The following is a 27,330-nucleotide window of genomic DNA, read 5'->3' as shown; positions in this document are numbered from 1 at the left end:
AAGCACAGCCTATTTTGTTTACGTCAGGTCGGTCAAGCATCTTCCAGTGCAGGCTGCCTGAAGAGCTAGTCCATGTTCTCAGTCCACATTGCTGCCATGAAGGTACCAGGTCCCATCTTTTTCTGTTTGATTCCCTTATATCAGCTAGCCCTATTCTCATAGGCTGCTCTCTGCTTTATCCATATTTCTAGCAGTGCAGAAAGTATGAGTAGTAGAATTCTTTTTTTTTATACCAGCTGATATGCATTTTTGCAAGGAGTGGTGGATTGGTGAGTCACTCAGGGAAAACCATTAGGCAACAGCCTTTCTTCCATTCTCAACCAAGTCTTTCTAAATTTGTTATTCTCAATCCAGTCCTACAAATTCACTCTGATCTTTACCACTCTTCCTTCAAATCCTAATCTGTGCTTTTCCATGTTCTCTCTCTACCCTCCTTTCCCTCTTCTTCCTCTGCCACCCCAAAATTCAAATCTTGCTGTGGTGAGGATAGAAAAATAAGTAATTCTTTACAGGAAGCTTCAAAAGTGATCTTTCATTCTCTTCCCCCCATGCACTCTGTGTTTTCTACTGTAGTAAGGACTTTTTGAAAAAAAAACAAATAAATATAACCACATAAGTTTATGAAGAGTCAATTCAAATGCAAAGATGATGGTATTTTAAAAAATAATTTAGAAGACTGAAAATCTGCCACAAAAAAGAAAATCATATTTTTCCTTTAGTTTGCACGTGTTAATGAGAGAATTTTTGCAATTACATTCCAGTAATACTTCGGAATTAAAATTTTTCCCTCCTTATCAGATGGCTTTCCCCTGCTGCCTAAAAACAAAATAACCCCAAGGAATTACAGAACCTCCCCTACTTATTTAGGAAAATCATGCAACGTTACAGGATGACAGATACTACAAAGTAAAAACCAATGAGGAGTCTTTAGAAATGAACCCCCTCACTTTTATTGCTCTTTTTTAATTAGCAAACTACATATTAATAGAAATAAAAAGTAGGTTTCAAAGCTTTCTTCTGAAAATATTAGATTTTAAAAATTGAAATTCCATGCTTATTTCAGAATGCAGACTTAAGAAACCTAACAGATTTACACTTAAGGGAATTCTCCTTAATAACACCCAGAACTGTGGGCAAGCCTTCTGTGTTTATGAACAATAGATCTTTTATCCCTGAAGGTGAAAAAAAATTGATAGTGGCATTAAAACCATATGTAATTGTCTTCTGTAATTAAAAGACTAACAAGTTCTTTTTCTGTCTTCTGTTGTGCCCAGACAGCGTGCACAGAAAGTATAATTTCTGGAAGGAACTAACAAACTTCCATTTGTTTACTCAGTAGACCCCTTTGGCCTACTTTTACAACTATTGGGCTTGGAGACAAATCCATTCTGTCAGCTCAACTGCCAAAATTAACATTTCTCTTCCCCCTCTTCCCCTCCTTTCCTCTCGTCGCAAGTTCTCCCTTCTCCTGGTGTGAGGACCTCTGCTACTATTTCTCCTTATTAGACCTTCAGAGTCCTAACCTCTGTGCAGCCTTTCCTAAGTCACATTAAATGATATGCACAAGAGAGAGGTTCATTCAATTTCTAGAAAATCACAGACAAGAGCCTGTAATATGAGGCTCTATCTAACCATTAGCTCTACTTTCCCTTCCAGAAACATCCTGCAAAGGAAAACCTCTCCTCCAAACCTAACTATTTTCTCAGATAGATCCTGTTTTAGTTTCATGCAAATTGTATGGATTTCTATCATCTCCCAAATCCGATGCTCACAAAGCGTTTAAGAAATTGTGATAGGCATATGAATCTAAAATTAATAATCCATTTATAATTTTTTGTCAGATGACATTTAATAAGCATTTTTTTTTTCTTAGGAGGACAAGTTCTACACTGTCCCTTGATTCGTGCATAGACACAGCCTCAAGCAGTGGGAGCTATTCCTCAACACTGGTTGGGACTGAGACTCATTGCATCACATCAGCGACATACCACTGAAAATGAGTTCTGACCTGCTACATCAGACACTGTGTGCCACAGAAAAAAACCACATAAATAAGCAATTCAATACAAAATTACCTCAGTCATCATTAAGGTGATGTTAGATGAATGTGAAACTAGCCTGGTGTGGGACTGCACTGTTTATTGTGAAAAGAAGGATTCACCTTCACAATGGGCAAAAGCAGAGTTATTTGAAATGAAAAACACTGGAAAAGGCTTAGTTATATTCTTTCCTTTTCTAATTGTTTTTTTTTTCCTTTTCCATCTACATGTTAATAAAAAGAGAGGATTAATTAACATGAATCTCTCTTGGAGATTACATCAAAATTAAGTGAATGAGAAAATACTCAACTGAAATACTTGACTTGCTAATTGCCAGTTCAGTTCAAGAGAGTTTGTGAATTAAAAAAAAGGGTCAGCTAACAAAAATAAATGAAGTAATTTTTGCCCAAACACACAGTGAATTTTAGTTTTCCATCTTTTATATAGTATGGGCTATTATAGAGCACAAAACTGCTATCTACAGGCCCCATCAGCCTTAATGCCATCACACTTGGAATAGTCATGGTAAGAGGATTTTCTGCTCCTAAGGACTGAAAAAGACTCAAAGACAGATCTTTACAGCATTCTCTCTGCAGAGGGATCACCAAAGCAAGCAACAAATCACTATCAAAGGGAAACTTAGCCAAAGAAACCAGGAGGACTCATGGCTAGACACAGAAAAACAGCCATAAAGCAAGTCTTGCAAGGAAATTCCATCTTTATGCTAACTAGGGCAGCATTAACTCATGTCCAGTCTATTCCAACCTACTGATCCTCTTGGGTTAGAGGATTATTATCTAGCTGTGAGAAAACAATAACGCTTTTGGAGAGCCAAAATACCCCAAACCAAACCAAAACCAAGAAACACTGAAAGTGCAGTGGACTCATTGCAGATGCTTTGTGAAAAAGAGAATTTCCTGTAGAAAGACCATCGGTTTAAAAAGACATGTATTTCACAGGTTCTGGATATTAAGTACAAAAAGTACCTACTCATTTCCCTATCCCTTTGTTGTAGGTCCTCAATATTGTATAAGTCGTCCAGATAGAAACCAAACAGGCAGAAAGACCAACAAAAACGTTTCCATATGTGTATACATATCAGTCTACAGAATAAGAACTCAAGCTTGCATCCTAGGTGCATTCCTGCAGGCCACGCTAGCATTCGTGCAAATTTATAGGGAAAGATCCCCTTGAAAGAGAACAGAAACTACCGTAAGATGTTAGACAAAGGCTGGCAAACAAAAAAGCCAATAAAAGGAATATACATTTTATGTAACTGGAATTATTTTTATTAGTCATTATGTATCTTGCCACATTTCAAATTACATTGAATTTCTCTGTTCTCTTCTACCTTCTTCTTCATTCTCTTCTCTCAATTTATCTTCCTGACTGTATTTCCACTGTACCACTCTTTGCCTTTCCTTTTCTCCAGCTGTGCTTAGTTTTTCACCTGCATTATATCTCTTGTATGTTAAAATGATAGCAATTAAGTATTTAATGCAGGCACTGAAACACAATCACTAGACTGGAAAGTCAATACTCCAAGAAAGCGAACCAGAGGTATTTTGGTAGCAGGGGAACAATGATTAAGATCCTCGCTTTTCACACTTCAAACCATACTTTGCTCTTCCACTGGCTACATTATTGTATGATGGTAAAACAGCAAACAAAAAAGGACAGTCAGATGCCAGGTGAGCAGCAGTCCATGCACACTGACATCAAGTAGGAATTCACACAATATGTCTTTCTTGTTCATTCTTCTTTATGTCCTCATAACCCTCCGCGCATGGAAATACATATGAGCACGTGTGCCTGGGATTTTAATGACTGTGAACAAAATATAAACAGAGTTGAACAGTACACTGACTGAGTAAGCACCAGGGCCTTAAGAAAAACAGTTCAAGGTTCTCTCTAATGCATAATCCTGCTGGAACTTGTGTTTTTTGAGAGTCACTGAGGAATAGAAAGGTTTTCCTTTCAGCACACTCTTAAAAGTTAATTTAAAATGGCAGCTGAAGTGAAACTCTAAGATACAGCCTTAGGGAAGAATTATAATAGGGAACTCTGACCGCTACAAAAAGTGCAGAGAGATAAGTTGCAAATTAAAAAGTAATCTTATCCTTAGTGGTGTTAAGTATGTCCAGCAAGAAAAGTTAAAATGAAATACTCTGACATTCCTATACTGGCAGAGTCAGCATTTCCATCACAATATTGTGCAACTTCCATTTTGTTTTTTCTGCATTTAAGTTAAGCAGTCCAACACTTCCACACTGTAAAACATTACTACTTAAAGAATTTGACTTGATTTTTAAAAAATTAACTTTGCCATATAAGATCTAGAATACGCTGCATGAATCAGATTATTCAGATGCTTATGTTCTTTGCACACTGCTCCATTTTTGTGCAACATACAATTTCATTATTTGTATAGGCAGTTCATAACAGAGTTACCAGTAACAACATACATACTTCAAATAAATTTGTCCTGAAACACAAATAGTTGGGGGGTTTTGTTTGGTTTTGTTTCGGGGTTTTTTTTGCTTACAGTTCTGCAGCTCTGTTTAGATTTTTTTTTTTGAGAGTCATGTGGCCTTCATGTGGGAGAAGCATAAGAAGTAATTAAAATAAATAAATTGATTTTTTTTTTTTTTACATTTATCATAATTTGACTATGTATTATCGGAAATTATAGCAAGAATGAGTTAATAAAAGAAAACCATTCTAATTTAGTAAAAATTCTTTTTTATAAATTGCATGTCTCTGTTTATCCTGCATTCTTATAAAAGTTTAGAAGATATACATGATGTGATGAATAAAATATCTGGATGCAAAGGAAAAAGTGGTGAGACTGAAAGATGAAAAGTGAATTACATTCCATGCCTACAATGAAGATATTTAATGCTAATTTTTTCTTTATAGAAACCAGGTATAATATATCATATAGAAAAGAAGTACCTGCTGTATGACTTATTTGGATATGTAGTCCAAAGCTGTTTATTTGTGAGTAATAAACTTCTCTGACATAACAGGCTGTGTAGGAGGATAAGGTAATGTTCACTATTTGCTACTCCCTACAGGAGCAACTTTTTAAAAAACTGGCTATGTTCACTATTTTTTTTCGAACTCTGATTATAAAGAAGATAACTAAATATTTAATAGAAGAATAATGAAAAGCATCTAGCAACTTTCTTGTTGAACTGGCTTCAAAGCCACATAGGTACATTTATGCCATATGGCAGAGAAACCAGGAAAGTGACTCTTGTTGACAGTACTGTGGTGTTGGGGCAAATGATGTTTCACAAATGCATCCAGTGGTATCTAAATGAGATACCACATTTCAGGTATTCCTGTTTCATCATGCAGAACAAAGACATCTGTGCAGCTATATTTATTCAGTAAGAACAGCAAGGAGATCGTATTTCTTTAACTGGCCAAAGAAGCAGTCAGTATTAAAGCAAAAATCTGTATATTTTCTTCTCTAACCAGAATGAACAAGTGTCTTATGCTCATAAAGAAATTGATTCTAAAAAACTATTGCTTATGTTACAGTCAGCCTTCATATATGAAATAACAGAATGCTGAACTATATGCTGAATAACTTATTTTCCATTTCTGAAGTCCAAAGTTTTAATCCTACCTCATATCCTATTTTGATTTATCTTTGCCCTGAAAGATTTATTTATTTTCCTTATTTTTGTCTATCACTACAACACAAAGTACTGTATGATTACTCTCGATCCTAACTGCATATTTCCTGAAGACCAGGTGTAGGTGTAAGCCATAGATTTCACAGTTTCAGAAACCTTACACAGAATTCTCTCTTCCTTTTTAGGGCACAAGCCTGTGCCATAAATGGGACACTTTCAGATGCAGCAATTCAACTGACAAATAGGTGCGGACAGATAAATCAGTTTATTCTATATTTGGGTAATCATTGGATCAAGAAAGAGAAAATACTGTGCAATTTAAGGACCAATTATGTAGTGCAAACTGCAAACCACCTTTTAAAACAAGCATGTTGATTATTTGCCACATATCCAGCTTGTTACTTAAATGTAACAATGTCTTCTCATGTCATTGAGTAAATTCTATAAGCACTGATTTTGGGCATCTATAAATTTACAAATTATGTGTCCATATTCAAATATGTAAATGAAAAGCATGAATAAAAACCAAAGAATAATTTATATGCAATTTAAGATACTCAGGTTTCCATACTTTTATCTGTAAGACATTTTTTAAAGCTCTTGGACCCATTAGATAACTGCAGGTTAATTTAACGAGATTCTTAATAGCAGCCATTTGTGCAGAAAATTCAGAAATCTTATTGCAGAACAAGTGATTAACAACATTTAATGTAACAATTTCCCTACACAATCTCTTCTTGTCAGTTTCTTCACACTTTGCTATTTTATGGAGCATTACTTTGTACCTGACATCCTTGGGTCTATAGCAGGATATTTTAAATCATCTTCTGATTGACTAAGCTTGAGTTCCTAGCACACAAATGGGTACTACCACCACTTACAACTCAGCCATACCTCTGAAATGATATATCTCCTGAAGTGGCTTTTGAGATGACATGCAGTCTGTGCAAAGATGGCTAGAGCTTCTTTGTGGGTGCCTAAGAAACAACTCTGCCACCTCACAGGTTAGCCAGACTGAAGAAGGATAAATTGGAATAATAATCAAAGGGGAAACTACTACTCTCCTCAAAAGTCAGAGTAGGCACCTTATGGCACAACTGAAGAGCCAAAAGAATTCTTTGCTCTACTACTACTACAGTTGTGTATTTCAATAATGAAAGCAATCACTCAGCACCTTGGATGGCTGCACTTGACAATACGTCATTTTTTCAAGCTCCTGTTATGTGTTGGAATTGAAACAAATTTCCTTCAGAACAAAACCAATACTACCTCACAACAAACTGCCCTCAACTTCAGGAGGCTAAGCTGTTAAAGGTCAAGATTGAAAAATCTTGTCCCTTCACTTAGTATTATTTTCCTCAGATGTAAGACCCCAAAATTTAATTATAAAAGCCTGTAAATATAAGGGGGATAAAAAAGATTGAATTGGAAATAGCAGCAAGCTGCAATAACCCAAGTTATTTCTATATTTTTAAACATGTATTTTATATAGATAAATGTAGGGTTTTTTCAGTATCATTAAATATGAGATATGGCAAAATAATTTAATAATTGCAAATTTCCACTTGTTATTAGCTCTCAAATTACACCACCTAGGTTTGGAAAATGGTTGTTTCATGAATACAGTAATAAAACCATTTGTAAACTCTCTGGGTTTCAGAGTTTAAAAAAAAAGAAAAAAAAAGGAAAAAAAGAAAAAAAAAAGAAAAAATTACAAAGTAAACCCTGTGAATACTAATGGATCATAATCTGGTCTGAAATTTGCACAATTATTTACAATACATTAAAAAGGAAAATTCTTTGTCCTTCTGACGTATCTACAAATTCAACTCTGCATAATGGGTTAATAAAAAACAAAACAAAAGCCAAGAAGCAGGACAGTAGATTTAGGAAATGAATGTTCATACATTTGTAGTATATTTATGTGTATTTCAGAAGACTTAACGCTAAAATGGTAGGTGCTATGAGCAGTAAGTGATAGGAAGAATAAAGTGAAGTACAAATTCAAATTCAAACAGGCATAGTACATACAGCTAATGTACATTCGTTGCATTCCTTTAGCATTCCATGTAACTCTTTCATTTTCTCTTTTTAGGTTTCATGTTTGGCTGGAAACATTTTTTTTTTCTTCTGAACTATCTTGTATGTTTCAATCTCCAGTGCAATATAGGCAATAGCTTGCCTCCAATGCCAATAAACATGGAAGCTGCTTCCATGTATCAAAGTACAAAGACAGAACAGTTTAGAAATGTGAAGAATGAGGAAGCACAGTCATAAAAATTTAATAGCTGACTCTGCAATTCTATCCCTAATATTATTGTAGATGCTTTCATTTATTTTTTAAAGTAATTCAGTTTACATATATGTGTGTGGGTGTGTATATATATGCACTCTCAGAGGATTATCACAGAACTAAAACACTCTATACAGAATTAAGCAATGAACACAAGAAAAAACCCAGCACCTGAAACACACACTTTTTGCATTTAACTAGCTACTACATAGGAGCCCCCATAGTTTTAGGGCATGAAATGCTAGACACTGAGCAATAATTTCTTCCTTTCTGACAGGTAATTAAATTGACTGGTTTTGTACAACTTCCTTCTTGGGCCTGGAACATCCTACCCCGAAGACAAAGTGTGGTAGACGTTACCTGTATTTCAGATTGTTCCACTAATTCATTTGTCAGCAAGTCAAGCAGATCCCTTCTGCTCGTGTCTGTACTTGTGCCAGCAGAAACTGATTGATTTGCCGTTTTGTTTCATGCAAAGATTATAATCTCTTCCCCAAAAAATCAGAATATTAGCTTTCCAAAGTAGAGATGTTGTTCCATATTTTTCACCCTGTGGCTAAAGGAACCCTTTGCCACACATGCAAATACATACATACAAATTCATAAAATTGGATTCCAAAGATAATCCAGAAAACTCTGCCTATTTTATTTTCTATTGAACATCCCTAAATACTTGTTTAAATGAAGTTACAGAAAGATAACCCATACATTTGAAAAAGTAGTCTCCAAATGCAGCCAGCTCTGTACTAAGAGTCAGTAGCAGGGGAAGCATATGAGACCACAGTTGGAGTTTAGTGCTTCAGAAAAAACATACATATGGTATTAGAGATAACATTCCTGGTTTCATATGGACCGTTCTCAGCTTCAGTGTGCTGGAAGAGCCAACTAGAGAAGCGTAGTTATGTCTCCCTCATTTTATTCCACCTTTCCTTCCCCTCATCCATTTTTTCCCATTCTGTTAGGTTAGGCAAGCCCTCATGTGTATTTTCAGTAAGAACATTCACCACAATTTTCCAGAGTGTCTAGCACATGGCACATCTTACTGAATATAGGCATTGAGCCACCTGGTAACGACAGTCTAGACAGGATCTAATGGTTCAGAACAACAGTTTCCACTCATCTACAGTGAATATCGGCAATTGCACAATAAATGTTTTCATATATAAGGTAGCTGAATAAAAATGTTTCTCTGAAGAAAAGCTCAATGAATAGGACTTCGAGCACTGAAACTATAATTGAACATGAGATTATTAAATATGTTTTATTATTGAGAAATTGAAGTTAAGCACTTTGCCCACTGTCACCCAAGAAAGTTAAGAGCCAGCTCTGAACTCAGTTTCCACTGTCTTAACTCTAAGACCATCTTCCATGCACTGAGCAGGTCTCAAGAATCAAAGCAGGTTCTGACTTTGTGTTACCAGATGGATTGTTAGCCAAAAGTTTATTATTCACCTTTTAAAAAGCTAGTAGCTGGGAATTAAGAGACTGATTTAAGTTACTACACAGCACTGTGTGGCCATGAAATACTGGAGCTTCATTCTTAGGGGTCTGTTTGCCTAATGTTGCAGAAGGATTTTATGTGACCACCTTCCATCAACTCTGAGGGCAGTTATGCACCAAAGTCTCTAGTGCACACACTAAATGACTGTTCACTAACATTGCAGATACCATCACTTGGCTTATGCAGACCTAAGCTTACATCAAGTTACCACTTCCGGTATTTGATAGGAAATTAACATGATCATGGAAGGGAAGAAGAGAAAGGAAATTAAAAGCAGTGAAGACAGTTACAGCAGGTTAAAAAAGCAAGTATTTAATAATCAGATGTAAAACCAAACATTTTTTAGACCCAAAGAACTATTGAGGCTCGTAGGATTAACATAACAGCTTTTCTGGCTGAAATGGAATACATATTGTCTAGAAATTAAATGCTGCTCTTAGCTATCCATTATAACTATATACTTTGACCAGAAACAGATTTTGAACTAGCATGCTGTCATTATTTCTTACATGGGGAGGGAAACCTCTTACAGAACTGCCAGGTATAATCTTCCAGAAGGACTGTAAAGAGTTAAAAGTAAAGAAGAAGTTGGAGAGTTGTAAGGATAACATAGCATTTATGCAGCTTAAATTCTGTACATAAGACAGACTGCATTTAATAAGATTGTGGTGAGTGAGTGAGTGGCAAGTTCATGGCTGGCAACACACATTTCAGATGAAGCAATAATACTTCTGAAAACCATAATACTTAAAAAGAGGAAGAAGCTAAGAAGTATTGTAAATCAATCACTCTAGTCCACAGAAAAAACCTTAACACAAAATCCTCATGCAAGTGCCCTCAGGACTATCAGGAAAATGAAATGTGTTTTTTCTGTGTTTCTGTAAGGTACCTGACAATGTATATACAAAATCTCAGAAAAAAATTCACATACCTTCTGTTTTTTACCAAAAAAAAAAAAAAAAAAAAAAAATCACTAGTAACCACTTAACTCTGGTTCTTTGGGTCCTGTTTGTTTGTTTGCTTTTTATAACCAACAATTTCCTAACATTTTCTTTTTCATAAATAAAATCAGAATTTTGTAAATAGAGACTATTCTGCTGTTCTGGGGTCCTGACAATTTTGAGTTTTGAATGTTTTTCTTTAGTAATGTCTGAAATAGTGAGCAAAAGCAGAAATGCTGATCATTCAAGTTCAATTTTCATACTTATCTTCCCATATAGTGTTTTCTTAAGTTTTATTACTTTTGAATTTTTCCTTTCACATTTGCTTGACATACCAGAAGCCAAAAGGAGTTAAATAATCAAGTCCTAGAAATAATGGAGCTAATTTGTACTATTTTTAAACGGTTACTTTTTTTGTCAAATGTTGTTCTTAACTTAGGGATGAAGTCTTTCCCAAATAGGCTGAATTCTGCTACATCCATGCAGCTAATTCATGCTATCTTGCATGCATTTTTTAATTTGTTTATTCCGACTCAGCATCATTGACCACTTTCTTTACATAAGGACAACTGGAAAATGTTGAGAAAACTATTTATATAGAAATTCAGGAGAGGAAATTATTAAAGCTAGATCTGAGGTCAGCTGTATAATCATTGCAATACAGCGAACAATTCAGACACCTTGCCAACCCACTTTTGTAACATGTTAAATAGTTTCTAAGCCTACTGGTCTGGACTGAAACTGGAAGCTTTCTGAACTAATTTCCAACATTAACTAGCAAAACAATACATCAGCGATGATGATTATACTTATTCTGATTCCTAATGTAAAATTATCAAACACATTTTTTCACAGTTGCTGGTAGGAAAAAAACCCAACAAACCAGCTTGATCTCTATGTAACAGCTGTCGTCTTTACAAGTAACTACTTTTCTTTGGCATGCTATTTCCTTATATCCTAACTTGGCGGTAAGTACAATTACAGACATCGCAAGAAACTACCCATTAAAAGAGCTAAAGTAAGGTTCAAGACTTTGTACTCCCAGATAGCATCTGTGGTGTCATAGGACAGATTTAGAGTGTACTGTGTGAAAGGGTCTAGTTGAAACAGCAGATAAAAGGAAGGAAAGTGTGGGGAAGGAAAATTGTCTGTCTTCAGAACCTCAGTTCTACCAAGGCAGCAAAATGTATGGCACCATTTCCTCAGCATCCTTATGCACAGCATCCCTTTACAGAAATCACATAGCACAGGCAAAATCTGACCTATTTACTTGGTTTATGCAAATAAATACCTGTCATTAGGGTTAACTGCTCCATTATTGTGCATTTCAAAACCCACAAGGACTCTTTAGAGCAGGATTACATTCACCACCTAAACCTGAGGACTAGGCATCACCTTTTCCTAATCGATTAACTTCTGCTGTCTGTTCAGGTATCAGTTAAAGCACCTTTACACTCTCTCACTAGCTGCAAGACACAGCTTGACTGTCACTTGAGACTTTGGTTTCAGCCTTACCAGACAAGCTTATACCCATGGTTGTCAGCTGTCAATACGGTATGATCCAAAAGCATGCATGTACCCTTGCTTTGTGCTTTGGTTACTATCAGCATAGCTATGGCCAGTGCCCGCTTGATCCTAACATTCACTTCCAAGATTCTTCCCACCTACCAATACACCCTAGTTTAGTATTTGTATTGCATTTGTATGCCTCAAGCATACCATGTGTATTTTTCACAACCATTATGAAAACTGAAATATGAAACAGTACCAAAAGCTGGTTTTATTGGAAAAATCAGAAGTTCCAGAGGAATCCAGCAGGCTGAAGGTCAACGCCCAAGACTGCTTTGAGGTGTCTTTTTTGCAATTACTAGAATTTATATAGGCTTGCTGCGGCCCATGTAAATCCTGGAATTCCTTGATCCTTATTTCCAGCCCTCTTCCATCATGCCTCTTCCGCTGTTTGAAAAACTAAAGAGAGGAGATCTATTTCACATATGAGCAGTGCAATGCAGGTTGCTCCAGCATTACGGTCAGGAAAGCCATGTAAATAGTCATTACATTTGGGAAGAATGACAAATGTCAATCTAGTTACAGATTAATACCTGCATACCCTCAGCGGACCTATCAAAGCTGGCCTAGAGGTGTCTCAAAGAACAGAATATTCTGGTCTTTATATGAAAACACAGGGATATTCCCACCTATACTATGCAGCAGAATCTTACCACCTCTGCTTCACTCAATCCTTAAAGCACTGAGAGGCCCTGGAATTTGTCAGACTTCTGGCACAAGACGCCTTTACATACTGAGCACCATAAAGATCGTGCCTCCTTTTTTTTGGGGGGGGGGGTGGGGGGTTGGTAGAAAAACTGTACTGTTTTATCCACATTACAGTTAGGACTGTCTAGGATAATACCAATTCCAGTTATATCTACATAATTTACATATCTCATTTACATTAACACAGTAAAACTGTACATTGACACAACACTTTAACTTATCAGAGGCAGGAAAGTTAAGGTGCTGTAGTATACATTTTGATTTCTGATTAGTTCTCAGTTATTCAGAAATACTAATAGCTTTCCCATCTGCACTGTGCACTTCACAATTACAAAAAATCTCCAAATAACTTTTAAACATTTACATTGTAGTTTATGTGAGGCAGAAATTAACTAACCATGATTCATGAACCCTGGTTAAAGGTTGGGGTTTTTTTAGTTTTTATCCTTTTTTTAGTGAAGAACAAAGTTCACATCTGTCTTGGAAATTAGAGAAGTAATGTTAAGCAAGAAACTAGTTCAAAAGGATGTACGCAACTATATGACTGATTATTCTCTTTTGGCTTTCTTTCCCAGTTTCTGCCAGCTAAATTTACTAACCCAATACTTAAAGATAGGAAAAAGCTTGTAACCGTTGTTTATTGCAATTGCTGCTGTAAAACAATACTAACAGATTATTTCTAGAGAAGTTACCATGTATGCAGAACTGCAGTTGTAATTTTCTTCATGTTCCAACCAGAGGCAAGAATAAACAGTATTTTTCAATGCTATAAATTTTGATCTGTTTTCTAAATTTGAAACTCCATGGACTTTTTTTCCCCATTTAGGAAGTATCTGTATAAAATATATTCATAATAAAATACTCACATTTGAGGGAGATTTGTGTGAAAACCTTATATCAAATGCTATGCATCAGTTTATGGGAGAAAGGATATAATGGAGAAGAAAGAACTACGAGAGTACTGAGGGAAGAACAAGGTTTTATTAAAAGTATCTATCTCAGAATAAACAATAAGCATAAAAAGAATATCATAGTACAAAGTACCTACGATATAGATTATTACAATCTCATCCTTCAGATTAGGGATATACTTTGTTCTAGATAATTACAACATTTTAATAAAGTGTTTAATAATATAAACTTTTCACTCTTTTTAAGAGCAGCCCAAAATGCTAACTTTGAGAGCAAGTAATTAAACTGTATACAATCAAAAAGGGCATTGTCCTTCCTTTTTACTTTTCATACTTTCCATAACGTATTTGGAATGGAACATATTTACTGTGATTTATGACAGGGAAATCTTCCCTCATCTCCTTCTCCCCCCTCTCGAATCAGGTCACAAATTCCCTTGTAATGTCCAAAAGAATTCCTGAGATCCATTTGCTCTCATTTAAGAGAGGCACGCTTGTATTCTATGCAAAATATTCAAAGAAGCCATTTATCTTTTTATTCAAAAGAACATTAAAAACTGTTTGTTTTAACCCTGACCTTACCACTAAATGCTATGATCCCAACTCTTAGCCTCTAGGCAATTAAAAAAAAAAATCGTTTGAGTACATCCAGCCAACAATTTCCATGTTAAAAAAAAGTCTAAGTTGGAGCCATGTGGTCTCAATCAGGCAGTAAAATACTCTCTGTATTTTCTTAAATGCACAACTGCAGTATGCCCATAACCTTTCTTTTAAATCATCTTAACCAGATCTGAATCACTCTCACCACAAATGATTCGGTGGCCCTGGAATGTGCTGGGGTAGACAGAGTTGCTCTGCAATGAACATTGGGATATTTCCCACTTCCCTAGTTGTTAAGAGAATAGTCTGCAGAAAAAAAAACAACAACAAAAAATTCTTTAAAAGGTTAAAGCCAAGACAAAGAGTGACATCACAGTTCAATCATTCAAAGAAAAAAGGGAAAAATGCAACTACTGCCTAATAAATCAGTTCTGTGTGCCACAAACCACAATGAGCCAACACAGCACAAGAACAGCTTTCCTTGCTGAAGCAGAGATACCACAGGCAGCTGGCAGATAAATGTGCAATTGCATTCACAGAGAGCCATTGAATCCATTAAGCTAGCCAGACTTGGAGAAGCTTATCAATTAAAAGAGCAGAATAACTATGATTTCAGTAACAATCTGTGCATCCCCTTACACTGAGTTACAGTGTTTTTTACCATGGGCTACCACAATTTTTTGCATAGATGCGTATGGATAAGGCACTTTGTTAAAAACTTACAGACAGATCACTTAGGATCAAAGTAACGCTTTGAGGTACTTGTATTACCTGGATGTAGCTTTCTCCACTGCTCCACTTGAGCAAGTAGGAATGACAAGCACAAAGCACCTTAGCTTTCTCAGCACATCTCAGAAAGAGTTCCAAAATATTACTTACATCTGAAGTTATAATAGAGGAAAAGGAATGTAATTCCTTGGGGCCTCTTAAAAGTCAAGTTTAAGCAGCAAATGAGCAAGCTTTTTTTAACTGTAAGATTCTTAAATGCCACTTCCTCTTTAAAAGTCTAGTCTGCAGCCTGCAAGATTTCTTTCAGTCTTAATCACCTCAAAAAACAATTTAAACATGTGGCCAAAGCGATGTGCATCTAAAACAGGAATAGGCCAGAGCCAAGACGCTTGGATCCAGTTATTATATTAACCTTCTCATACTTCATGGATGTTGGAATCCAGGGGTTTTGGTACAGACCCATCTGAGCTCAGCACTCATTGCCAAACCTCACAGTCAGTAGAAAATACGCTTTAACATATCAAAGCAGGGAAAACAGCATAAAGATGTCAGATTTTTCCACCACATCAATGAGAAAAAACGTCATTATAGCACCCATGTAAATTGTGAAACTGAAAGCAGCTGCTGAGGCAACCTGACATGGTGCCATCAGCAGGGGGGAGCCCGACTCAGGAAAACACTGTTCCATTTTTAGCTCTGAAAAAGAATCTTTGCTAGTTCTAGTGTGCAATTCCAGTTCAGTGAATAACTTGCCATAAATAGAGCTAGTAACTGCTATAGAAAGAAGTGCCTTAGTACATGACAAACAAAATGTGTAGTAAACATCCTCAACATCCTAACATACTGCACACTCCTGTTGAGCCCTGCTTTGCAGTCATGCCATAATAACAGAATTTAGCAGGTCATTTTTACAAATTACCACACCAAGCAGAGTATTCTTCCAAACGAAGTGTGAAAGTCAGAATGGGAGTTTTGGTAATGATTTTTTGAATTAGAAAAAACAGATTTACAGGCCTCAAATGAACAGCTAATTGACTGTGCCTCCTATACTTCGCACAATCACCCATTTGCTCATTCAGCATATTTTTCATGGGACTAGAGTCACCTTCACAAATCCTTGATAATCAGCAGTTAATAAGGGGTTAGGGTGAAGGGACTGCTCACCTTTTCAACACAAAATACTGGAATAACTGCTTGAAGTAGATGATGAAGCCAGAGTTAAGGGAAAGGAAAGGAAAGCTTTCCTCTTTTCAGGTCTGTTGCCCCAGTAATGTTTTTTTGTTTGTTTTAAAGTACATAAGTACATTCATTCACCTGGTCCTTCCCCCTTCGTCAAATCTATTAAACATTTGAAGTTTTGGATTTCAAGGGTTTCTTATTTATCACTTTATTAAGATAACCTAGGTAGCAAGACATAATAGCATGCTGGTAGGAAGACATAATAGCATGCTGACAGAAAAGCTTATCAGTAGCTTTAAAACAAATGGGTCCCTAGAGTGAATTTCCTTTGACAGCTAGATGGCATTTCTGAAAGCAAGGCATTTGGATTAACCTGCCACTGTGACAATCATTACAAAACTCTTCCTAGAAAGGACAAGACAGGAAGGTGGAAAAAAAAAAGGTCCTTGTTAATAAAGCAATCCATTCTGCCAGTAAACTTAAAAGGCAGCAGTTAACACTTTCATAAGGCAAGAACAGCTAAATAATTTTGCTTACTGAAAAACTAAGTTTCTTTTTGCAGTTCCTGTCATCTCAGAATCATTTATCCAAGCATACACTCTTTTCCACTGTACATTAGCTTGCATGCCCTAGTTTGCTTTTAAAACCAGATTCACTCAGCTCCTAATGCAGGGGAGGGGAGGAGGGGGTGTGTGTGCTCTGAATGAATGCCAATAATTTAAAAAAAAGTTTATTTTGGGTTCATATAACCTAAACAGTCTTAGGAAGCATCTCATCCCTTTTCACTCCTCCATCCTGCTGAACTTTAGTTCTATTTGTATCCTCTGTGATGGAAGGTATTTACTTCCCAGGTTCTGCTCTTGCACTTAAAACAAATGGGTTACTCTACTGTTAAATTTACTCTATACTGCACATGGTTCAAAGCAAAACAGACTTGCAGAAAACCTGATAATAAAGCCATTTGGAAAACTTTCCAGAATTATACAGGTACTTAGGAATTTTGCTAAAATACATACATTCTTACAGTGCTTTTTGGAAACAGAGAAATGAGGAACATTTTACTGCTAGGCAGTGTTCCAAGACCACTCTAACTGAGCACACACTGTATATTCACTCACATACTTTTCCTCCCTCCTCTATTGTAGTAGAACAGCTAAAACACCTTATTGTTTCTTGCATCTTTATACACATTTAATGCTGCCACTTACCGTTGCAGAACAGTTGGGCCCCCACCCCCCACAAAGAAGCTGATATCTGATGGTCTCTGGATCCTTTATTTCTTGACTATCCCCGGCTCTTATCTTTGCTGCTCTAAATTCAGCCTAGTTTGCAGAAAAGCACAGAAAAAATTAAGACAGCTGAGCTGCCAAATTCCAACCACTCACAATCGGCAATGAAGACTTCTCCCTAGTTCTGACTGATTCCAAAGAACAAAGCCTGCTGGCAATGAGGAAGCAGAGTTTAAGTCTTCTGGCTTCAGTCCAACTGTTGCTCTTGCTTTTGCTTCAGAGTACGTGAGAGTGTTTGTATGAGCTTGTAATGGATGTAAGAGATGGGGGCTGGGGAAAAAAGAGGGTGTGTGTAAGGGGAGGAATGCTAGTCATATCCAAAAATAGCATGAAGGAAGTAATGTAGCGATCCGTCTCCCCTCCTTCTCTCCTCTTATCGCATGTACTGAGAGTGTCTCTACCCTAAGATTCTGATCTCAAGAGAAGTAGAGAAAAAATTCCAATGTGACTTGCAGCTCATTTGATTGCACTACTAAACTGTAACTGAGGAGCTCTAGAAGTACACGTCACGAAACGCATGATTTAGTACCAATCTACTTGATAATGCTGAAGCCACAGTGCGTTTCACACTGTGTGCATTAGTTCACAAACTGGAGAGAAAAAACAGAAAGTACTATTGAAGTTTACTGTGTCAGAAAAAATAGCATCACAGCTGCCTTTGCAGAAGTTCTTAAATTCCAGCCCCAGGTATTGCTAGATACTGCTTAAAGTTGATTTTTAAAACAGCAAATGTTGCAAGTTTACAATATAATGCAGAAATAGGATATAAAAATCTCACCCTCTTTTTTCAGAAATTTTCTTAAACAAATTCCACATTCAGAAGAGTACTCTCTGTTAAAAAGAAAATCAACACCCTCAACACAACACAAACAAGAAAACCCCTCAGAACAACAACAAAAAATTAGGACTTCCTGAATAATCAGAATACTTTGTCTGGACCTACCCTTTTTTATCATTTAGTAAGACTAATGGAGCTTTGTATAGGAGCTTAGGTTTTATAGAACCTATATAATACACTTCCCTACATTACAATTACATTAAAGAAATTACAGTGTTTTTCCAAAGCTATCAGCAAAAAGAATTGTTATGATATATTTTAAAACTACAAATACATTCTATGTTGAAGGTAGATTTCAGAAACCTATAGAAACCATCTGGAATGAAAGGAAGTTGTGATGATTTAAGTTTGCCTTCCTGCATATTCACTAGAGACTGAATTTCAATATATTTTAAGGCCATAAAAGTTACAGTAAATCCAAGTTCTGTATCAGGAAGTCCACTGAGCCCTGCTGTGATGTACTTTTCTGTGGGTACTTTACTCCTTGGTAGCATTACTGAGCTTTGCTTTTGCTGTCTTGAGGTTTACCAGCCCAAATTTAACCTGACAAATTTCACACGAAAGAAAAGATCAAGAACAGATAAGAGTACCTAAGGGCTTTTAGTCCACACCTCATCCCATCTAGAATATCAGCTGCACTGAATCTGCTGAATTGGCTAATTACAGTTCTAATTTAAAAAACATACACTTTGAGTAGACAACAATAAGCCCACATTTAGTTTCATTTGCAACTGAATCTCCAGACAAAACAAGTTAGTCCAAAACCTAGTCTTAGTCCAGACATTTGTATTTGTTTTGCTATTACGGAACAGCACAGGCCTGAAAGAATATAAAATCTGCAAAAGTATAAAGTTACAACATAAACACAAAAAGAGCAAGCAAACAAAAAAAGTAATGGGGAGCTGTCACCTGCTTTCCTCTGTCTGAACTCTGCTGTCATAAACAGACCCAAAACTGTGATGCTGCTTTCAGGAAAATTTGAAACCCAGACAACCAAAAATTCAAAAGATATGATAAAATAAGGTTGAGTAGTTCAGTAGCTGATATTCCACAACATTTATGCATCAAACGAATCATTACTAGCATAGATATAACATTCTTGTTATTCTCTGATGTCTATATAGGTGACAAAGACATGAGGCACATACAAATACCTGGAATTATTTGTTATTGTGTACTTAATGAACTAATAGATTGAATTTTTCAGGGGTCTCAGTTGCATAAATGATTACTACACTAATATTGTTGTTATTTAACTCAAATATAATGTAACCCTATCACATTTTGGAAACTTATGACAACTGTATATTTGCTAATTTGCAGCTGATTTGCTTTAAGTTAACATGTCTTATTTTCTGCCTCCAAGCAAATCAGCTGCAAGTTTCAAATTCTGATGAATACTTATCAGAATTCAGTTTGTTTTCCAACTGTTCTCATTTACAGTTAAGTAAGGAAGGAAATGAAAAGATATATGTTATACTTTCTTTCCCTGAATGTTCATTCTCATTACACTTTGACTGGTAAGATATAGCCATCATAAATTGGTTGCTGGTCAGACAAGACAGCTATAGTAATTTCTGAAGCATTAGATAAACGCATCAGACGTTATAATCTGTGAAAAATAATACAGATTTAAAAGATCAAAGAGTTCAAAGTAATGTCAGAGTTGACTAGCTTCTCAAAAGTCAAAGCAGGATTTTCTCGTATCACTATATGGTAAGGCCCATTCAGAGAGGTTATGGCAGACTTTCCTGGACTGTTTGCATGAAGAAGCAATGTTTCATTTTTTTTCCTCCCCAGAATAATAGTATAATATAATAATAACCATTTATTAAGAACAAAAATTAAATTTTACTCACTTCTTGGAGCTTACTAGACACAAGCTCAGTAAATTGGGCCATTATAACAACTTCAGTGTCTTGTATTCTGTACACGCAAATGTGTTCCCAATATAGCCTATGTAAATTTGGCATTCAGCCGTAAAGGTCACAAAGTGTTTGAAAGCAGGGAGCACTTGCAAGACAAGGGTTATAATCTAATAGAAGACACAAAACTTGTGAAAAATGCAAAAAGGTACAACACGAGGTCAGACAGTTTGTATTTTCCCAATTTAACCATTTTCCTTTTAGTATCTATATACCTTAATTGTTCAAACCTATGTTGAGTGTATCTTTGATCATGTAAAGGTTTTGCTTTTACTATCCATACAGCCTCTCCGTGGTTTCTGTGACTACTGACCCACAGCATGCTCTTTCCTGATCTCCTTTGCCCTCTTCACTAATGACTTGTGTTCTTTTAAAAAGCAGAAGTGTTTCTGTGGCATAGGTTTATAGAGGAGCTTTTTCTCTGTAAAGATGATGTGTGAAGTATTTGCATGTTCTGAAATTATTTAATGTCAACATTTCATTCTCGAAAAGGGCCTGAAGAACATTTAGACAATTTTGAAAGTAAGACTTCGTGTGCAGTTCCAAAGTCTTCTCTGTCTCTTAGAGGAATAATGTAAGTTAGTATTTATTTAAGAGAAATAGAACTTCCTCCTTCTTCAATAATTTTGAATAAACTTTTACAGAAAATATAATCTAAATCAGAGGGAATTAAAATTTTCATAATGCTTTCCTTGCATGAGAACTTTCTTATTTGAAAGAAAAAAGAATAAACATAATTCTGTCTTTGGTGCCTCCAGTGTTTCTATTTAAAAACATTGTTAATTTACTTTTACATAAGCAGTAAAGATGCAGAAGAACGAGATATTAGAAATAGCCATATAAGCTGTGTATATGAAGGGATGTGTTCTGATAACTCAGAATAAGTTAATTTATGAGATGTCTTCCACACAGCTCAAGGTCAGAATTAATATACCTAAACTGAAGTTTCAAAGAAATCACAAGCTTTTCAAACCCAATAGCTATTAAAATCAACAGTACCTACAAGCTGCAGCATCGAGCAGAATGACCTCAAGATTAGTATCTGTATCATACTGACAGTATGTGTTCAGACAAGTTTGGTTTTCCAAATATTTTATAGCTGCATCATAACATAAACTGATAGAAATACATATTTTTTAGTTACACAAATAAAAATCCTCCTCATCTCCACTTAAGCCTGAAAGCAGTCAAACCACATGAATGATATCCCAGAGCACGAGAAGAATGTAGGAATCTTGTAGAGTATGCATCTCTCATTTAGATGCCAACAGGAATCCCCCAAAGATCGAAAAGCCCAAGAACCGTTTTAGTATCTATTACTTTCCAAATCAGTTGCTGCATTTGATTTCAATGAAAATTTGTTTACTTTTAGGGGTGATACATGCAGGCATCCCAAGCCCAAACAAACCAAATAGCTGAAGTATTTGTTCAAAGAGCTGAAAAATCATCTACTTTTGTTTGTTCATTGAATCCATTGTAATCTCAGGAACAGTATATAATCATCAGCCCTGAAATAGGTTCCAGTGAAATTGCTGAGCGATTAAATGTAAAAACACCTTAAAGGGATGCACGAACTAGGATAATGGTAGGGTGGAGATAAGGGGAACCAAACATTTCTAAAACTCAACTTATCCACTTGTTTAACTCATGCATTGTCCATATGATTCATACACTGGGGAAATTCTGCTTGAGGCTGTGGCTCATGGGAATTATTCTTAATTGCCAGCGAGTCTGAGAATCTCATGCCTTCTCTGATGCATCTATTTATCTGCAGTTTTAATTCACATTCATTCTCACGTTGAGAGAACATACAAACCTAGAGTGTGGAAATGGGTCATGATTATCCATTAAATTCCGTCAGAAAGCAAAAACCCAAGTACTTCTTTCTGGATAGTGCAGATATTCTCAGTCAGAATTGAAGAGTCACAAATACATACGAAAAATATGTGAATGCTTTGAAAGCTATTAAAGAAATTTACTCTCCTTTCATAAGAAATGATAAATCTTTTTTTTTTTAAAGAATTTTTTAAGAAATAGGGCTAGAGAAAGGTGTTGAATTTTGGTTGTAGAAAATATCAAACTACACCTAAAAATTGTTGCAACTCTTGTAATGTAATTTTCAGTTGAATGCTCCCTAATTATGCCCCTACTCTCTCCTTTTTTTCTTTTCTTAATTTTATTTCATGCCATTATCTGTGAATATTTACTACAGAAAATCTATGAGAAAAGCCAGAAACAACTGTAGCTTGAACACAGTTTAAAACTTCCATGGTCACATTATTAAAGAAACTGTAACCCCAGGCATTGCTAGCTTTCCAAGCAAACAAGTCAAAAGGTTGGGACAGCTGACCAGACTCCAGTCCCAATTCAGCTCTAGTGTTCTGAAAAAGCAGAGAAACTACTATTAGTTTCTTGAATTGGATAACAGTGCATCCTTCTCTATGTGAACTGATGTCCAGGATGTCAGCAGATGCTGCTGCTACCAACTGACAACCAAACCCATTTAGGTAAGAAACAAGAAGTCAAAGAATAATGATAGAAGTTCATAAACAATTTAATGTCAGTTTAAACTTAGAGAAGCTGGTTTCCATAAAGTAACAAAATAATCCCTAAATCCTGCAGAAGATACTTTTATTTTTCTTACTTCATTTGCAACTCTAGGGGTCAGTGAAGAACACAGTCTGTGAAGAACTATTTATACTAGTTCTTAGCTTAGTTTATGCATTTTTTTAACATGAACAATGCCAAAGTTCTTCTGTTATGATCTAGCAACTATCAGGAGGTTAAAAAAACCCTGTAGCAATACAACAAAGGTTTGTGGGGCCCAAACCTTTCCTCCCACCACATATCTTGTATTCTGAAGATGGGGGGTTTTATTTGATTTTAAAACCACAGTGCTTTTAAAAAGTATAGTCATTGCCTTATCCCATTCTAGTTGAGCTTTTAAAGAACTCATTTCTACTGCCTCTATTATTGAAAGGAATATTAAATGAAGCAGTCCAGCTACTGCTGCATTTCCATTTAAATAAAAGTATATTTAAAGATTGAAACAGCAAGTATCTTGCAAAAAATGGAATGAAATATAAAGTGTAGCTAAGCTGGGAAGGCAAGCCCCTGTTTTTTCTTATGTCCTAAAGGTTCAGTTCTTGAACTCTGATCAAGTTTTTAACTGACAGCCAGGCAACTGCCATCCCCTGAAAGTCATGCAACAATTACTAAAAAATAAGTAGCATTTTTTACAACAAAACCATGTAAAACTATAATCATCCTGCCCTTCTCACCATACAATAAATCCTTCTATTCTCAGTGAACAGCAGGCTGAGAACGAGCAACCACAAAGCTTTAAAATGGGAAGAACAACCTCCTTTTAATGAAACACAGGGATTAGTTTAAGCCAAGTGAAAAGCGGTGCATTTTTTCAAGATGTGTTTACTAAGCAATAGAAGCATTCAGCAAAGTTGATGGTCAGCCAGCATTTATAAATTCTCATAAAGAAAGTAGCTAAATTGAAGAAACAATTGCTTGTATTGGGTTCTGATGTTAAATTAATCAGTACTTGAGAAATCCTTATAGCCACAATACTGAGACTTTGTTTTCAAAGAAACCTGTGTGATTCTTTGGTCTACTAGTAACAGATAATGTATATTGTTTGCACAAATGCTTTATGTTAGACAAAGGCAGCATTTCAATAAGCCAAAAATTCATGTCTGTCTCCAATGACAGAAACAACATGTATGTCTACCTATTTAAAAAGAGATCTTCTCTTTCTGTCACTATCAGTATTTTCTAAGCAAGCTACAAAAGTGGCCACAAGTTTTCCTTCTCAAACTTTTATAACATTAAATTTTAAGAGGTACTATATATTAAGAAGTTATATTTTTCTGAAAGGTTAAAATATTTTCCTTATCAATGAAACAGAAAAACAGAAATTACAGTTGGACATAGAGTAAGGACTAGAAATAACTTAGGAATTAACATTTGTCATAAGTGAAGTATTGTTACCAGAAAATGAAATTAAACATATAGTTAAATAATCTGTCAAAAGTGTATCTAATTCTTAATTTTCTTTTAAAATAAATCTCATTAATTTACATATTCTTTACATATTCTTTCACTTTGGAGTCAAGATAGACAGTTTTTTAAAATTAACTGTGTAATGTCACTAAGAATGATTTCCAGAAAAGATATTTTGGCACAAACACTGAGGATTAGGTCAGGTGGGGGAAAACTTCCCAACAGATCACCTAACAGAGACTACTGACTGGACCATAAGAGGCTCCCAGTTCACACACTGCCTGGAACGGGCTTCCCTTGAGCATCAGTCAATGCTTTTTGTATAAAATCAAGCTTGCTTTGGCTGTATAGCTGTGGAGTGAAGGCTGAGTTTTACCAGGCTGCCTGCTTCACCTACTTCTGGGACAAATCCCCTTTCATGATTTGAAAAAATTGTAAAAATGCTATTCAGATGGATTAACTGTGCAGCAGTAGTTCTTCAAAAGTAACTTGAGGTAAACCACATATTTCTATTCCTGAGTACTGAGGTAAATCAGTTGAGGAAGTGAGCTCATAGGTAGATTAAAAATTAAAATAAAATTAAAACCCCAGAAAAAGTAATGCTTAACACACAGTGCTATTCCCCTTCTCTTTCATTGCTGAAACCGTGAAGAAGGGTGGTATCTGTGAATGCTGATATACAGATTTGGTAGTGTTTCTAGCCAATAGTAACCCAAGCTGTACCCAAGGGTTTTTTTGCTGTCTTTAATGGGATTTTAAAATCAAGTTTTTTTCTGTAAACCTTCAGATGTTTTATGTTATAAAGTACTTAGCAGGTTCTGCTCATCAAAACAGTCTTTTTGAGATATTTAAAATATTCAGCTGTTTTGGAAAATCAGGCTATTTATTAAATATCAGACTATTTATTAAAAATATTAAAATTATATAAATTATAAAATTATATAATAAATTTTATTATAATATTTAAATATTAAAACATATAAAAATTGAAGATGCAATATGCAGTATTCTTGTGTTTGTTTTTTTTAAAAAAAATAAAATCCAATGTACAGGCTATTTGTTGTTACCTCATGCCCCAACTTTTTTACCTTTAATTACTGATCTTTCCAGCTTTGGGACTCTTACAGAACCTAAGTACTTCTTGTGTTAACTTTCAAAGCAGCTATTTTATTTTTTTTTAATAGCTGATAATTTTTGCCATTTAAATGTTATACCTGTTTTCTAATCCACTACCTCAAAGAACCACTGATCTGCATTTTAAGATACATGTACCTGAACTGCCCCTTCTTCAAGTGTATTTTACCTTTCCCAAGGAACATCAGCATACAGTTAGTAGTAATTGTAACCACATTTATGCTTATAAAGTATTAACTCTACCCCTAAGTTTGGTTGGATATATATTTCTTTTCAGACCCCCTAAATATGAAGATTTTGCCCCTTTGCAAAGCTAAATTATTTCATATTCTTGACATAGTTTTCCCTCAGGCTCACTTCACTTGCAATGGCACAGAGCACTATTTTATAAATGTTCCCTAAACATTACTAGTTAGTTTGGCCAATTCAAGGAGTGATCTCTTACCTCGATCCAATCAACCTAATACATACAACTTCTTAATTTTACAAGCAATAAAACTCAGGCTATTCTTCAGGGATGATTTCTTACAAATATGCACAATTTATGTTTTCTCCACTTTAATATGTTACAAAAGCTGTGTTACACAAATCACTTTCTCTTCCCCACAAAAGCATCAGTGTCAACGCTCAAATCTGCACCTTGCAATCCCTTCTATACCCCCTAGCTACCAAACATTATACACCATGATGACATTGATACTTCTACTCTGGTATGTACAAGCTGACTCAACAGGAAGCTGGGAAAAAAAAATTAATAATTTTGCATAACAATTTGCACCAACAAAGAAGCCATAAACTCAGTAGGTATATTAAGTTTGGTTTCTTATTTTAACAGAACCTTTAAGGAGTTAGCTTTGAAATCTCTACTTACAATAAAGTTTTTTTGAAACCAGCCTCCAGTTCAACAATTATTATGCCAGAAAGAGACAGAAATAATCAGCTGAAGAGCAAGCAGGATTGCAGTGCAGCCACACCAAGGAGATAATTTTCAAATGCTGTGGAGCTACATCCAGACGGCAAGCTTTCATGAACAGTTGGGATTCTCAGAGTCATGGCTTTTACAGAAATAGGCTGTCTAACCCTCTGCTGCTGACACACTTCTAGAACTTTTCTCGAAGTGAGCTAGCATACATGGAGGTGTTTTTTTCTACCAGTCCTTTGAAATCCCATGCTCTTCTAACTGAGGCTTTTCACTTGAGTTTTGTGTTTATATTTGGTGGTGGCAAGATGAAAGAACAACAAACAAAATGAGTGAAACAGGAACAGTGCCACAAACAAAATGAGTGAAACAGTAACAGTGCCACATCTTTGCTATAGGTTTTGCATTTTTAAGAGATAAGCTTTCCAAACTTCATTCTATGTAAAGTATCTCTATGACAAAGCTGAATTTGCAAAGTTTTACACAAAAGGAAGTTTCAGGATACCTGGAAAGGATTAGGTGAAATTGTAATGTATATGTGTCTGGGCAATGTGTACACACAGTACATCAGAGGAGGTTTTTGAACTGAAGCTTTTAAATGAGGACTTTTTTTCCACAGAAGGCCACTTCTTAGAGATCAGTCATAGACGTAGCAAGGGCTAAGCAGGAGATCATTAGATGGGAGAATCTGATGCCCTACCTCTAGTGCACTATGCCTGAAGCACATATCTTACCTCTACCCTTCCCCCTGCATCCTCTTCCTAAGAGAGGGTATGGCCATGGCCCTTTAAAACAGAGCCCAGAGCCCTTCTTCCCTGCTCACATCTGATCCCCAGCAAGGTGCTTCCTCATTTGAATGGGCTTAAATAAAGTGTAGGTAATGCTGGCCGCCTAAAGATTGCTTCTCAGCTCTGGTAGAGAGCCAGGGAGTGAATTATAGCACTACTGGCAGCCACGGCAGGAAGCCTGAGAATGGAGGTACCCTCCTGGAGGCTGCAGTCTGCTTTTTAACTATCTTTCCTACATACTTAATATTCCCTTAACTAGCATTTGGAGATGAAGTGCTATCAATATGTTGTCTTCCTTCAGTCCAA

General features: G+C 35.8%; 1 protein-coding gene across 4 annotated transcripts in view; it reads right to left on the bottom strand.

The window, feature by feature from the left end:
* The window catches only part of LOC101913699 (palladin), a 193,360-nt gene that overhangs the window by 125,528 nt on the left and 40,502 nt on the right, over positions 1–27,330 (bottom strand). The window contains exons 1-2 of one of the 4 annotated variants that reach the window (XM_055795566.1): positions 17,326–17,581; positions 14,415–14,515 (exon numbers count right to left, since the gene is read on the bottom strand). The exons of 1 other annotated variant lie outside the window; for it this stretch is intronic. The gene's annotated coding sequence lies outside the window, so the exon portion shown is untranslated. Of the gene's footprint in view, positions 1–14,414; positions 14,516–17,325; positions 17,582–27,330 lie in introns of those variants that run through there. 2 more of the 4 variants (XM_055795565.1, XM_055795567.1) reach the window with 2 other exon arrangements.

This window comes from Falco peregrinus, chromosome 2, assembly GCF_023634155.1.
Source record: "Falco peregrinus isolate bFalPer1 chromosome 2, bFalPer1.pri, whole genome shotgun sequence".
NCBI lineage: Eukaryota > Metazoa > Chordata > Aves > Falconiformes > Falconidae > Falco > Falco peregrinus.
This window is presented reverse-complemented; position numbering and strand designations above follow the sequence as displayed.